Genomic DNA, 13,740 nt, shown 5'->3' with positions numbered 1-13,740 from the left:
TGCAGGAAAGGGCCGTAGAAGCGAAGCCACCTCTAGGACTTAAATGCGTCAATATCTTACGCCTGCCTCATGGCAGACGTAAGACTGACGCAGGCACATTGAACATGGGACTTGCCCATGTGTAATGACCCATTGCTTGAGTTGCGTCACTTTTGTGACACACTCCAGCAATGCGTCATTTTTGTGCCTACAGATATGTCAGAAATACTGACGTATCTGTAACTCCTTGTGCCATGATGCATAATACTGTAAATATGACGCATCATTGGTGTAGCAAAGGAGGGCGCAATGAAAAGTGATGCATCGCTGTTTTTACGCAGCGATGCGTCACTTTTCATAAATGAGGCCCTGAGTATTTTCTCCTGAGAAGGGGAAGTAGCAACAGCAGACAGTAGTAAATAGGAAATATTTCATTCAAGTGAGGCTGCACAGAGCTGTGCCACCTTATAAAATATTAACGCCCACTATTAGCAACTGGGAAATTACCCACGAGTATTACTAAGCGCACATGTCTCTACGATCCATGAAAACCACTCAGGCTTAGAGAAGGTCCGTTGTTTATTCACTACCACAGAATTACCAAAAACACGAAGCTCGTTTAAAAGATATTCCAAGGCGCTAAAGAGCCAATTATTAATTGCGTTGCTACACACCATATACACAGTATGAAGAACGTGCCAATTTTGGAGCTGGCCTCAAACTTCTTGGCTAGGTGAAGGAGCTACCTAGCAAGAGTGATGTGCCAAACCCTGCCCCCTTATTTAAACTAGGTGTAAAAACTAGGGATGGGATTAAATTAAATAAACCAAGCTTGTGCGGCGGCACCAGATCCAGGATGAACAGTTTATCTGCACTGGCACCATTGAGCAACTACTTTACATTAGGAACAGTTCACCTGCGGCCAATTTTGGCCCTGGGGACCCCATCCCCTGGGACCCGGTCTTATTGATTTATTTATTTTAAAAAAATGTATTGCAATGGGGCTGCCATGTGGCTGTCCTTCATGGGCCACTTCTGGCCCCCGAGGACCCCATCCCTGGGGCCTGACCATACATTGGGGACTGTGGGGTAGCCCCAATGCCCCCACGGTCCCTGCCGGCCCCCGCCTCCTTCAGGAGCCAGCATTGCTTTTGGGCAAGTGGAGCTGCTAACATGCCGCTCCCCTTGCCCAAAAGCAATTCTGCTTTGCTTTGTTCAAGCAGGAGCAGGTTTCCTGCCCTGCCACAGCAAATGGCAATGTCCCAGGGGTGGGCACGAACGCCTGAAGCATGCACCAGAGACTTACATGCTCATTTCAATAGACCCCCAGTTTACCCCCTCTGTTCAGAGAAAGTTACGTCAGAGGACAGCTCATTTCTTCGCTGAATTATTCAGTGTGCAGACTTACTGTGCGCTCAGACAGTTCAGACCAAGAATGGGAAAGCAACTACAGTTCACACTAAATTATTCCCTCAGTATGCATTGCTCACGTGAAATGCCCTAGAAATACCTACTTCACAATAGGACTGTGGCCACCTGTTGGGGCATCATCAGGACCCTTAAAAGAATCCTCCATTATCTTTCCCTGCAGGCACACAAGCAGATTGTAATTGCTCTTGTTGGCTCAAGGCTTGATTATTGCAATTTACTTTACGCCGGGGCCAACAAGGGGCTTCTGCAGCGTTTACAGGTCGTGCAGAATGCGGCGGCGCGATTTGTGCTGGCTCTGCCATGGTTGTCTTCCGCTACTATGGCAAGGAAGAGTCTCAACTGGCTCCCTATCAATTCCAGAGTGTCTTTTAAACTTCTTTGCCTCACTTATAGTGCCCTTATGGCTGGCCCTACTGACGCTCTTGGATCCCTGCTCACTCGGTATGTTCCTAACAGATGTTTACGCTCTTTAGAGCTGAACCAACTGGTAGTCCTGCGCTCTAGGAAGGTTAGATGGGGGAGCAAGGCATTTTCCATTTTAGCACCCCAATTATGGAACACTCTCCCCCTGGAGATCAAATCACAGCCCTCATTGGATCTCTTCAGGAAGGCACTAAAAACCTAGTGCTTCATTAAAGCCTATCAGTAAGTCTCTGTCCACCTGGTGTTATCAGCTTTATATTGAGTTAGGCGCCTTGACGCCCACTGGGCTAAGTTGCGCATGTATAAATCCTACTACATTCATTCATTCATTCATTCATTCATTCAACCCCTCATAACTACGACACGCTCGGAATGATGGGTTACCTGGAAAAAGGGGCGGGGCAAAGTGATCAGCGTTACGTTTTATCAACATTTGGTTGTCAGTCCCGAAAGATGTTAAAGCCATCACTTCACTTAACCCCCTTTGGCAGAACGCAGCATTTCTTGAGTCACCGCTTATTAGAAGGAGCACCAGGTTTCCTTGCACTAATTAAAGGCAGCATTCAAAGGCAGAAGTTCCGCAAGCAAACTAAATACAGACCTCCTTAAAGTTTCGAGACACTGCGGCTAAATCAAATAAACTTAATTCAGACTGCCAACAAAGACGAACTTACCAGAGACTGTTCCATGCTCCATACAAGTTACACTGTGACACTCCCTTCAGAAAACAAAAAGCACAGATGTCAACGATTGTATTGAAGAGGGCATGACACTGTAAATTGATACTTGTATAGCGCACTACTCACCCACAAGGGTCTCAGGCGCTTGTACGAATACCGCTGTCGAACCCATCCTGGCTTTCCCTGTGAGGCATCCACTCCTGGGCACCCCCAAAGTGGAGGCCAGGCATCCTTAGCGTTGTGGGGGCCGTTGTGGAGATTAAGCAAACTATTGCCCAGAGTTGCAAAGTGGGACTCCATGATTGGAATAGGCACCGAGGCGAGAATTATCAGGTCCGTGGAATTTTTGAGCCCAAGACCCGCCGAGGCAGGGAATTGAACTCTGGTCCCGGGCAAGACCTCTGCAACAGGGTCTGCCGCTCTAACCATTGAGCCACACTTCTCCACACTGACTGCAGCCCTCATTTACTAAAGCTAGTCTTCTGGCCAGCTCCATCTGTTTCCAATTAACGCGAACGCGAGGCACTGGCGCGATAATTGGAAACAGATGGCACTGATGCTCGCTCTCGAGGTCCCCAGGCCAGGGGAGAGAGAAGGCGGAACATGCACCCAACTTTGGCCAATTGCGCGCATTCTTTCTTAGAAAGACGCACGCAAAAGCCAATAGCGGGTGAGCCAAAAAAACGTGTGTTCAGACTTTAAAGCCCTTGCTAAAAGCCTCGCAGGGCAGCGCATACGCGCTGGCTCAGGCGAGACCCAAAAAGAAACCAGACCCTCTATCCCTTTATCAATTCTGTGAGGCAATTACAATGGAGGAGATGAAGATGACTAACATCATTCCCTTTTATAGATCTCTATACAGAGGAGGATTCACATGAATATTAATGCATAAGCTCCTCTGGGAAGGCCAGGAGGAGGGACAGTAGAGTCCCAAGCATTATTATTTTGTTTTGTTCAGAGTAAAGACTAATTGCTCAAATAATTATTAATAATGTGGCTAATGCAATCTATGTTGTTGTAAAACTTAGCTAAACTTCCCGCCGTTCAAGGCTGGGAATTCAGGTTATAAACAGATGCGCAACAAATGAACTTTAAGATCTTGGGAAGTATGTGATTAAGGCCGGGCTGTATACATTTTAATCACTATCCTACCTACATGATGTCGCTCACTTGGTTCTGCTATGGTTGGTATGTTACAATAAACAGTGCAGTATTATGACACATTGTAATAGATATGTAATACACGTGTACTGCGTGTGAGATAATGGAAGGCACGGTTGCACAGTATGTTTCTTATTTGCTTGGCCTCTGACAGAGATAAATCATCATATTACATGGAACTCTTTTTCTTCTAAGACAATATTTGTGGCCACCTTGTTTATCATCACCATTTTTGAGAAATAGGTTGACTGAGAGGAAACCACTACAACATTGGAAATTATTTGGAACTTAGAGGGAGCTTGGTGTGGGCCTAGCGAGAAAAGATATGTTGTGATTCTATCATGCAGCCTCCAGGGGACACCGTACATGGACAAGTTGCAGCCTGAAAATCACCACTAAAACATATCAAAGTCCGTGTATTATTACTGACTGCTTCCCTTTTCAGATCTTGGACTCTTTGGAAAAACTGTCTTTGCTACCCTGGGCTACTGATCCTAGAATGCACTACCCAGTGTTCCTAGAGACTCAGCATTCACAGAGCAATGCAGTCCTGCTCTTCCTCAGCACCTGATTCTCTCCTTCAGGACTGGTGAGAGATGGGAACTGCACACACCTGTGTGTGACAAACTAGTGATGCCCAATTGTGACTCCGCTCAGGGCTTACTGCTGCTTGGGATTGCTTAGAAACTGCCATTGCCTGTAGTTCCTTGTTTGTGCATTGAAGTTTGAACCTGTGTACAGGACCTTTAGTAGCCTGTTCTCCTGTCCAGTTCCAACCTTGCTTCAGCCAGAGCCAGTGTCCTGCTCCTGTGGAGCTTGCCCTGGTGTTCTCTGAGCCCTGCATTGCCTTTGCATTACTCTGTCGCAAGCCTTTTTTCTACAGTCGGTTGTAGCCACTGGCCTGCTCGCTTTCAAATTGTTCTTGGTTTGTTCCTCCTGTTCCTACTATTAACCCCTTCCACGCGGGGCTAATTCCCTCGAGGTGTGGGGGAGGGGGCGCGTGCGGCGCCGCGGTGCTCGTGACGAGCTCAGCTCGCCGTGATGCACAGTGGAACTGTGCTCATGACGAGCTCTGCTTGTCATGACTCTGCCCACTCCAATGGAACGCCCGTGCTGGAGGGGAATTAGTCCAGCATGAACGTTCTGTGGCAGTTATAACGAGCTCAGCTCATCATGAGCACAGCTCCACTGTGCCTCATTCCAAGCTGAGCTCGACATAAGCGCCGAAGGGGTTAACTACCTTTGCTTATTTCTTTGTCATAGCTCTTGCATTTTCTCCCAGTCTCGTAGACTTTGCCCTTGTTTATTTTCCCTTTATCTGTGTTTCTCTTGCGGTCTTTAGTTCCCTTGTTGTTCCCGACTCTTGCTTGTTGGAAGTCCTGGGATCGCAGCGATTGACTTGCCTGTGTGTTCTCCAGTTGTTTTCCTGATGTCCTTCCCCTGACTATTTGCTACATCTCTTAAGTGTCTTCCTAGTACCTGGTCTCCATTCCCCTCTTGGACTCTATATCGTATTTTGTCCTCATCTGTGTACAAGTGTATTCCTTTTAATAGGGGGTGGCTCCTGGTTTTCAGGAGACAATTCCTGTCGCATCCTTTACCTTGTGTTTTTTGTAGTCTTAAGTGTCCTAACTGTGGCTAACTTCGTCAGCCCACATGCCCTCCCCTCCGCTGACTACATCCTCCTGGGAGACCTCAACTTCCATCTGGAGAACAACAACGACCGGAACACCAGCACCCTGCTCGACAACCTCGCCAACCTGGGACTCAAGCAACTGGTGTCCACCCCCACCCACCTCGCCGGACACACACTCGACGCTGTCTTCTCATCCAGCAAGGACATCGACTTCAGCCACACCACAGAGCTTCAATGGACGGACCACAGCTGCGTCCACTTCACCTTCAAGAAAACAACGACCCACCATCACCAGCAACAGGCCGCCCGCAGAAGCTGGAACAAGATCACAGCAGACCAGCTCGCCACCTCCCTGAGCCAGCACCCTCCTGCCAGCTCAGCGAACCCCAGCCAGGCCGCCGACAACCTCACGAAGTGGATCAGCAACTGCGCGGACGAACTCGCCCCTCTGAGGACCCCGCCCAGCAGACCCGGCAGCAAGAAAGCCCCATGGTTCACCGACGAACTCAAGAGCTCCAAGAAGAACTGCCGAGCCCTCGAGAAAGTCTGGAGAAGGGAACCGACACCGGACAACAGGACCTCCTTCAAACTTGCCACCCGGAAACACCACCAGCTGATCCGCGCCGCCAAGAAAACAGCATTCAAGGACCGGTTGGACAACAACGCACACAACTGCAAGGAACTCTTCAACATCGTGAAAGAGCTTTCCAACCCCAGCGCAGGAAACAACGACATCACCCCATCGCAAGACCTCTGCAACTCCCTCGCTTCATACTTCCACAACAAGATCGCGGACATACACAACAGCTTCAACAACCAACCAACGCACACCATGACCGAACAACCACCCCCCACCACCACCCTCCACGCCTGGACCCCGATCAGCACCGAAGACACCATCCGCACGATGAACTCCATCCACTCCGGATCACCGACCGACCCCTGCCCTCACCACGTCTTCAACAAGGCCGACGCTGTCATCGCACCCCACCTGCGAGACATCATCAACACATCCTTCGACACCACCATCTTCCCTGAGAGCTGGAAACACGCCGAACTCAGCGCTCTACTCAAGAAACCAACAGCGGACCCCACCGACCTCAAGAATTACCGCCCCATCCAGCTCCTCCCGTTTCCAGCCAAAGTCATCGAGAAGACCGTCAACAAGCAGATGGCCGCTTTCCTCGAGACGAACGGATCCCTCGACCCCTCACAGTCCGGCTTCCGAGCCAACCACAGCACCGAGACCGCCCTCATCGCCGCCACCGATGACATCCGAGCCCTGATGGACAACGGAGAAACAGCGGCCCTCATCCTCCTAGACCTCTCCGCGGCATTCGACACGGTCTGCCACCGCACCCTAGTACGGCGCCTCAGCAACGTCGGAATCCAGGACAAGGCGCTGGAATGGATCATCTCCTTCCTCGACGGAAGAACACAGAGAGTCCGCCTACCACCGTACAAGTCAGTGGCCACCGAAGTCATCTGCGGCGTCCCCCAAGGATCATCTCTGAGCCCCACCCTCTTCAACGTCTACATGAGCCCCCTCGCGGCCATCGTACGCAAACACAACCTCAGCATAATCTCCTACGCCGACGACACCCAGCTGATCCTCTCCCTGACCAACGACCCCGCCGCCGCCAGAGCCAACCTTCACGAAGGGATGAAAGAGGTAGCCGAGTGGATGACGACCAGCCGCCTGAAACTGAACTCGGACAAGACGGAGGTCCTCATCCTGGGCTCCTCACCCTCCGCCTGGGACGACTCCTGGTGGCCTCCCGCCCTGGGCACCGCACCCAAACCGACAGACCATGCACGCAACCTGGGCTTCATCCTGGACTCCTCCCTCTCCATGACCAGGCAAGTCAACAACGTCTCCTCGGCATGCTTCAACATCCTACGCATGCTACGGAAGATCTTCTGGTGGATCCCCACCGAGACCAGGAAGACCGTCACCCAGGCCCTCGTCACCAGCCGACTGGACTACGGCAACGCCCTCTACGCCGGTACCACCGCCAAGCTCCAGAAGAGACTCCAGCGGATCCAGAACGCCTCAGCCAGACTCATCCTCGGCATCCCACGAACCAGCCACATCTCCGGACATCTGAGAGACCTTCACTGGCTCCCCGTCAACAAAAGAATCACCTTCCGCCTCCTCACCCACGCACACAAAGCCCTACACGACCAAGGCCCGAGCTACCTCAACAGCCGAGTCAACTTCTACGCTCCCAAACGCCACCTCCGATCAGCCAACCACGCCCTCGCCGCCGTCCCCCGCATCCGAAGAGCGACTACAGGAGGAAGGTCCTTCTCCTACCTGGCCGCCAAGACCTGGAACTCCCTCCCGACCGACCTGCGCCTGACCCAAGACCACCTCTCCTTCAGGAAGAAGCTGAAGACCTGGCTGTTCGAGCAGTAGCGGCTCCCCCCCCCCCAGCGCCTTGAGACCCTACGGGTATGTAGCGCGCTTTATAAGTGTCACTGATTGATTGATTGATTGACAGTGTAACCATTTTATTTGCTTAGGAAATTGTCACTGTATCTCCTGCTGCACCCATGAGGGATTAAGTACAAGTCTTGTTTGTGCCGCATGGTCCAGATACAAGATCACATCTGCTGCCTCCTTTCTTTGGGGTTTGCAGGGTGACTATATGTAGCAGTAATCAGCACACAGACCTTGGCATTCCCTGTTGCTGTGGGAAATTCTGAGTCCTACCTGTGTACAACCCTAGTGGTAGTCCAGTGATGTGTCCATTATTGGCTCTGTTTCCTGTTTGTTCACATTGTGGTTACCTTGCCTTCTCCATCATGTTCTTGTGATTAACCCTGCTTTTCTTTGGTATACCACTTCCGTAGGCAGATATACCTTGAACTTGAGGGGTGCTATGCCCAGAGTCTCTGCCGAGATAGATGTAAATCATTCAAACTGCTCCATTGCCTGGAAAAAGGTTACAACATGTATCTGGTTTCTTCCATCTAGTTTTAGCGACATTAACTGAAAGTGATCAGACACCTTAATTAACATGGACATTTAAATACGTATGCATGCATACTTGTGCTGACTGCAGGGATCAATGAGTCAAACACTTGCTGCCGACATGCATCGAATGGCAAGTCATGAGTCTGAACCTTAGCACTATCTTCTAAGTTCCATTCAATTTGCTAATAGTAGCTCCTGGGGCATATATCAAGCCTGTGCGCTAAAATTATCGCCGCTTTATCGGCCGAAAACGGCCGATAAAGCGGCGATAATGGGCTTGATAATATGCTCTGTGGAATTCCAATCGAAGCCCATGTTAGATGTCTTCACATCTAACATGGGCTTCGATTGGAATTCCACAGAGCATATTATCAAGCCCATTATCGCCGCTTTATCGGCCGTTTTCGGCCGATAAAGCGGCGATAATTTTAGCGCACAGGCTTGATAATATGCCCCCCTGTTCTTTACAGCACATGGAAATGGAAGAGTTATTTTACATAAATTCAAAGTATTATTATTATATTACATGTTATATTATGTTAAATTTATTTTTATATAGCGCCTAATCACCGACAGGTCTCTTAGCGCTTTTAGAGAGAGTGCCAGAGATCATTAGGGTGGTTACATAACATCACAAACGGGGGGGTTAGACTAAGTGTAGGGCCTCCCTAAACAAGATAGTTTTTAGCTGTTTCCTAAAAGGTAAGAGTGCAGGGCCCTTATTTATGAGGCCTTGCCTCAGTTCTGCACCGCCGGTGCGTCACTTTTTGTGACGCACCAGCGGTGTACAAAATGCGCCTTGTTGCTCCATATTTAAAAAGTGACGCATCTAGGTAGATGCGTCACTTTTTAAACCCCTGCGCCACATTATACCCGCGTCAGGTATAATGTATGCAGAGGGGGCGTTCCCCCGCAAAAAGCCTCGTAATAGTGACGCAGTGAAATCTATGAGATTTCACTGCGTCACTTTTAGGATGCTGTTGCGTCAAAATCTTGCGCCTGCCTCACAGCAGGCGTAAGACTGACGCAAGCCCTTTCACATGGGGCTTTCCCCATGTGAAAGGACGCATTGCTGGAGTTGCGTCACTTTTGTGACACACTCCAGCAATGCGTCACTTTTACGCTTACAGATGCGTCAGAAATACTGACGTATCTGTAAGTCCTTGCAACATGATGCGTCATACATTAAATATGACGCATCATTGGTGTCGCAAGGAGTGCGCAGTGAAAAGTGACGCATCACTGTTTTCACGCAGCGATGCGTCACTTTTCATAAATGAGGCCTCTGGTTCCTTGCGTAGATGATCTGGTAGTAGGTTCCACAGTTGCGGAAGTATGACGGAGAAAGGTCTACCCCTTTTGGACACACTGTTGTATCGTGGGGGACCAGGTGGCAGGCCTCGGAAGATCGTAGAGTGCGGTTTGGAGCGTAATTCTCAAGGCGTTCTTTGATATATATTGGGGCTTGGCCGTAGATTGCTTTATGTGCAATACAGACGCCCTTGAATTTCGCTCTTTGCTTAATCGGAAGCCAATGTAACTTGCACAGCAGGGGGGTAGCATGTGTCCTGCGATCTATATACAGAAGCCTGTATCTAGTTTCCCCATTACAGGTGACCTGTGATACATCTAGTCCCTTGTAATAAAGAAATGACATAGCTGCTCTACTGTAATAACTTATTTCTGTTGACTTCTAGCATCACAATTCTTGCTGGCTGAGCCAGCCGCCAAGAGGAAGGCAGGATACGGAGCATAATTAAGGCAGATATTCTAACAACAAAAACTTGATTCTTATGATCTGATTTTCTAAATGAACAGTAAACAGCAGAAAAGAGATGTTAATGGCAATATCTTTATTTTTTGCAGGCTTCCGGTAATTTTAGGAAAGACAATCTTTCTGCATGTTTCTACACATTCTGAGCTGCAGTGTTTTTTAATTCCCACTAACATTAAACGGATTCTAGTATATTTTGCAACATATATCTGACTTATTTCTGGGCAGTTTAACTTGCACAAATGATTTTTCATCTTTGTAAACAGACCTCTTTCAAAGGAAAGACCAATACTGTACAGATTTAAGCAGTTTGTGCGTAGGGTGATGTCATGACCATGAATTATCCATATCCATACTAATATAATTAAGAGAGAGCCCAAACCTTTGAGGCGGGTAATCTCAGGAACCACAGCACCAATCACAACACCCAATACAGCGTAGGAAAGGGCAGTTGCAGCAGAAGGACATAGGCTATGCAGACGCCCACCATATACATTTAAAAGGTAAAAGAACCGTGCCAGCAAAGTAGTCCCTTGTGGGCGTGTCTGCGTTGTGCTGTGGGCGTGTGCTGGGGGTGTGACAAATGCTGGGGGCGTGTGGTACGTTCCGCCCTTCATGCCATGTCTCATATCGTGTGCTAATCCCACCCTGCTCCCTTTAAATACCCCTGCACCCCATAATCATAACCCACCCTTACTCCTTAAAATACCCCAACACCCTTAAACACTAACCCATCTTAACCCTATTAATATACCCTGTACCCCAAAACCCAAACCTATCCCTAAACCCTAAAAATACCCCTGTACCCCAAAACCCAAACCTAGCCCTGAACCCTAAAAATACCACTGTATCCCAAAACCCAAACCTACCCCTGAACCCTAAAATACCCCTATACTCCAAAACCCAAACTTAGCCCTTAACCCTTAAAATTGCCCTGTAAACCAAAACCCAAACCTACCCCTGAACACTAAAAATACCCCATATACCCCAAAACCCAAACCTAGCCCTGGACCCTGAAAATAACCCTGTACCCCAAAACCCAAACCTACCCCTGAACCCTAAAATACTCCTATACCCCAAAACCCAAACCTAGCCCTGAACCCTAAAAATACCCCTGTACCCCAAAACCCAAACCTAACCCTGAACTCTTAAAATTCCCCTATACCCCAAAACCCAAACCTAGCCCTGAACCCTAAAAATACCCTTGTACCCCAAAACCCATACCTATCCCTAAACCCTAAAACTACCCCTGTACCCCATAACCCAAAACTATATCTGAACCCTTAAATACCCAAACACCCCAAAACATACACCTCAGCACCCCAAAGCATATACCCCTATACCCATACTTACCTTATCCAAACATTAAAAAAAACATGCTTTTACCATTCATGCATTTACAACGAATTTCGTTGTAAATGTATGCATGGTAAAAGCATATAAAATGTAATGCCATGCGTTATAGTGGCATTCGCTAGGCGCATTCGATCAGCCTATCCGGGAGGGTCTACGTCGAGCCAGGCAATAATATTCTACTAATCAGGTCAATCAGTACGTTATTAGACAAACTCTGACTGTGGTTTTTGACTTGAGACACTGCGGTCTCGAGACCTGTTCACCAGCATAGAATCATGCGCTCGCATTAAGGAAAAGCCCAGCGCTTCGCCGTCACATTAATTACCGAACGCATGCATGACATTTTCCACCACCAAGCACACTCTGTGCTCAATCGTTTTTCCACATTTATATGGTCCTGGGAGAAGAAGCTCAAAAATATTATCATGTATTCCTAAAAAAACCCTAGCTCACCCTCGGATGCATGGCCAATACACTGCGTATTCAGACATAGGACCTCTTAGAGTAATTTAACCCGCACTCTCCCTAGCCACGGCATGAATACAACACTAATATGGCCCGACTATATGCATGACAATAGGAGATTCCAGTACTGATACCTGGTACTCATTTTCTTTCAGGCGTTCGCCACAGCGGCCCACCCTCCATAATCTTCGCACCGGCTGGTGTTGAAGATCCACAATAAAGACTTAAGGTAGGCTCTACCTTTACCTCAGCAGCCTGTACGTGACACACAATACTTCAATAGAACTTAGACCTGAATTTTACCTTACCTGTTTTATAGAAATTTTGCATAATCCACGCTGCAGGAGTTAGTCGGCTGACAATCTCCCTCCTAAAGAACGGTTGAATGATACACCTACTACCATTAAGGTGAGCGGAAAAGGTTAATAAAAAGCCCCCCCTGGCATTTTATTATGGACACACCTTAGGCCCTGACCACTTGTTAATTTATATTCATAGGCTGTCCTTCCACATTCCAGTCCTGATGAAGACCCGCTATTGATGCACACAAACCAGCGCTTTCTATCTAGAGTCGAAACGTCGACGTTCTATATATATATCCGTCTGCACAGTCCCAAGGAACCTAAGAAATAATTTATCCTCCTAAGACTATTGTAATGCACAGTGGATATTTTGTACGTATTGGTTTGTGTAATTGTATGATTTTGTTTGCATTTATTTAACTATTTTCTACACTCAGTCACCAGTCACGACTGTCTCACTCAATGTATTTTCAGTCCATGTTTTGTTTTGCTTTGGACAGCTTGCTTAAATGCAGTTTCTGAAATATTACGCCAAAAGGCTAAATACTAAAGACTTACCTGTCTCTTATTTTGTAGTCAGTGTTTGTGTCTTCCTTGATATACCATTCACAAGGTATATTGCCCCCATGTATGTATTCAATACGTCTTTCAACTCAATTGTGCACTTTATCACAAGGTTGGGAGTGAAATGTGCAATTTCACTTAACCCAGGGCCTATAAAACTCATTTTATAACGGTCCTTCTTATAAATACCTGATCCCCTTCCACTGGAACACCTAGGGAAGACCCTGAGGGTACCCAATATACCCAAACATTGTAGGCCAACTATTTGTAAGTTCCCCACGCACCAAAGTCAAATTTGGGCACAATTTACTTTTTAAAAGCAGTCCTGCAACACAGATTCACTTTTAAACTGACCTTAGGCTTCAGCAATGCACACATGCGGAGAAGTGTGGCTCACTGGTTAGAGCAGGCAGACCCTGAAGCAGAGGTCAGACCCGGGACCAGGGTTTGATTCCCGACGCGGCAGGGTGTTGAGCTCAAATGACCACGGACTCGATAATTCTCGCTTCGGTGCCTTACCTAATCATGGGTTCACACTCTGCAACTCTGGGCATTAAGCTTGCTTAATCTCCACAACGGCCCCCCCGCGGCGGGATGCCTGGCTTTCACCTTGGGGATGCCCTGTAGGGGCTATCTCACAGGGAAATACCAGGACGGGTTCCCAAGGCAAGCGCGGAGATACCCCTTCGGGGGTCGATTCCTGCGCTATATAAGAAATATAATAATAATAATAATAATAATGCAAGTGCAGAAAGGGCTTCTGGCCTCCAAACTGCCATGCCCTATTATATACTAGGTACTGATAGGTAGTTTCAATCCCCCTGCCCAATTATGTACTAGGGCCTTATAAGGTAAGTCATGCCAATCAGAGGGGCACTCCAACCCATAGTGTGCCCTAGTGTATGTAGGTGTTTTCACTGTATTCTAAATGTGTCTCTTTCAGCATAGCACTGGCCCTGGGCCTGGTTAGGCAGGGCACATGGTCAGTC

The 13,740-nt window shown here is 48.1% G+C and overlaps 1 non-coding gene across 1 annotated transcript; it reads right to left on the bottom strand.

Annotated features, from left to right (window-relative positions):
• Nucleotides 1-2,237: 2,237 nt before the first annotated feature.
• On the bottom strand, nt 2,238-2,309 carry LOC147663116 (small nucleolar RNA SNORD2). Its single transcript, XR_015305430.1, has one exon. It is a non-coding gene; the product is annotated as a small nucleolar RNA SNORD2 (small nucleolar RNA).
• Between the last annotated feature and the right edge of the window lie 11,431 nt (nt 2,310-13,740).

The sequence above is a fragment of the Lissotriton vulgaris genome, unplaced genomic scaffold (genome assembly GCF_964263255.1).
Source record: "Lissotriton vulgaris unplaced genomic scaffold, aLisVul1.2 SCAFFOLD_1497, whole genome shotgun sequence".
Classification (NCBI taxonomy): domain Eukaryota; kingdom Metazoa; phylum Chordata; class Amphibia; order Caudata; family Salamandridae; genus Lissotriton; species Lissotriton vulgaris.
This window is presented reverse-complemented; position numbering and strand designations above follow the sequence as displayed.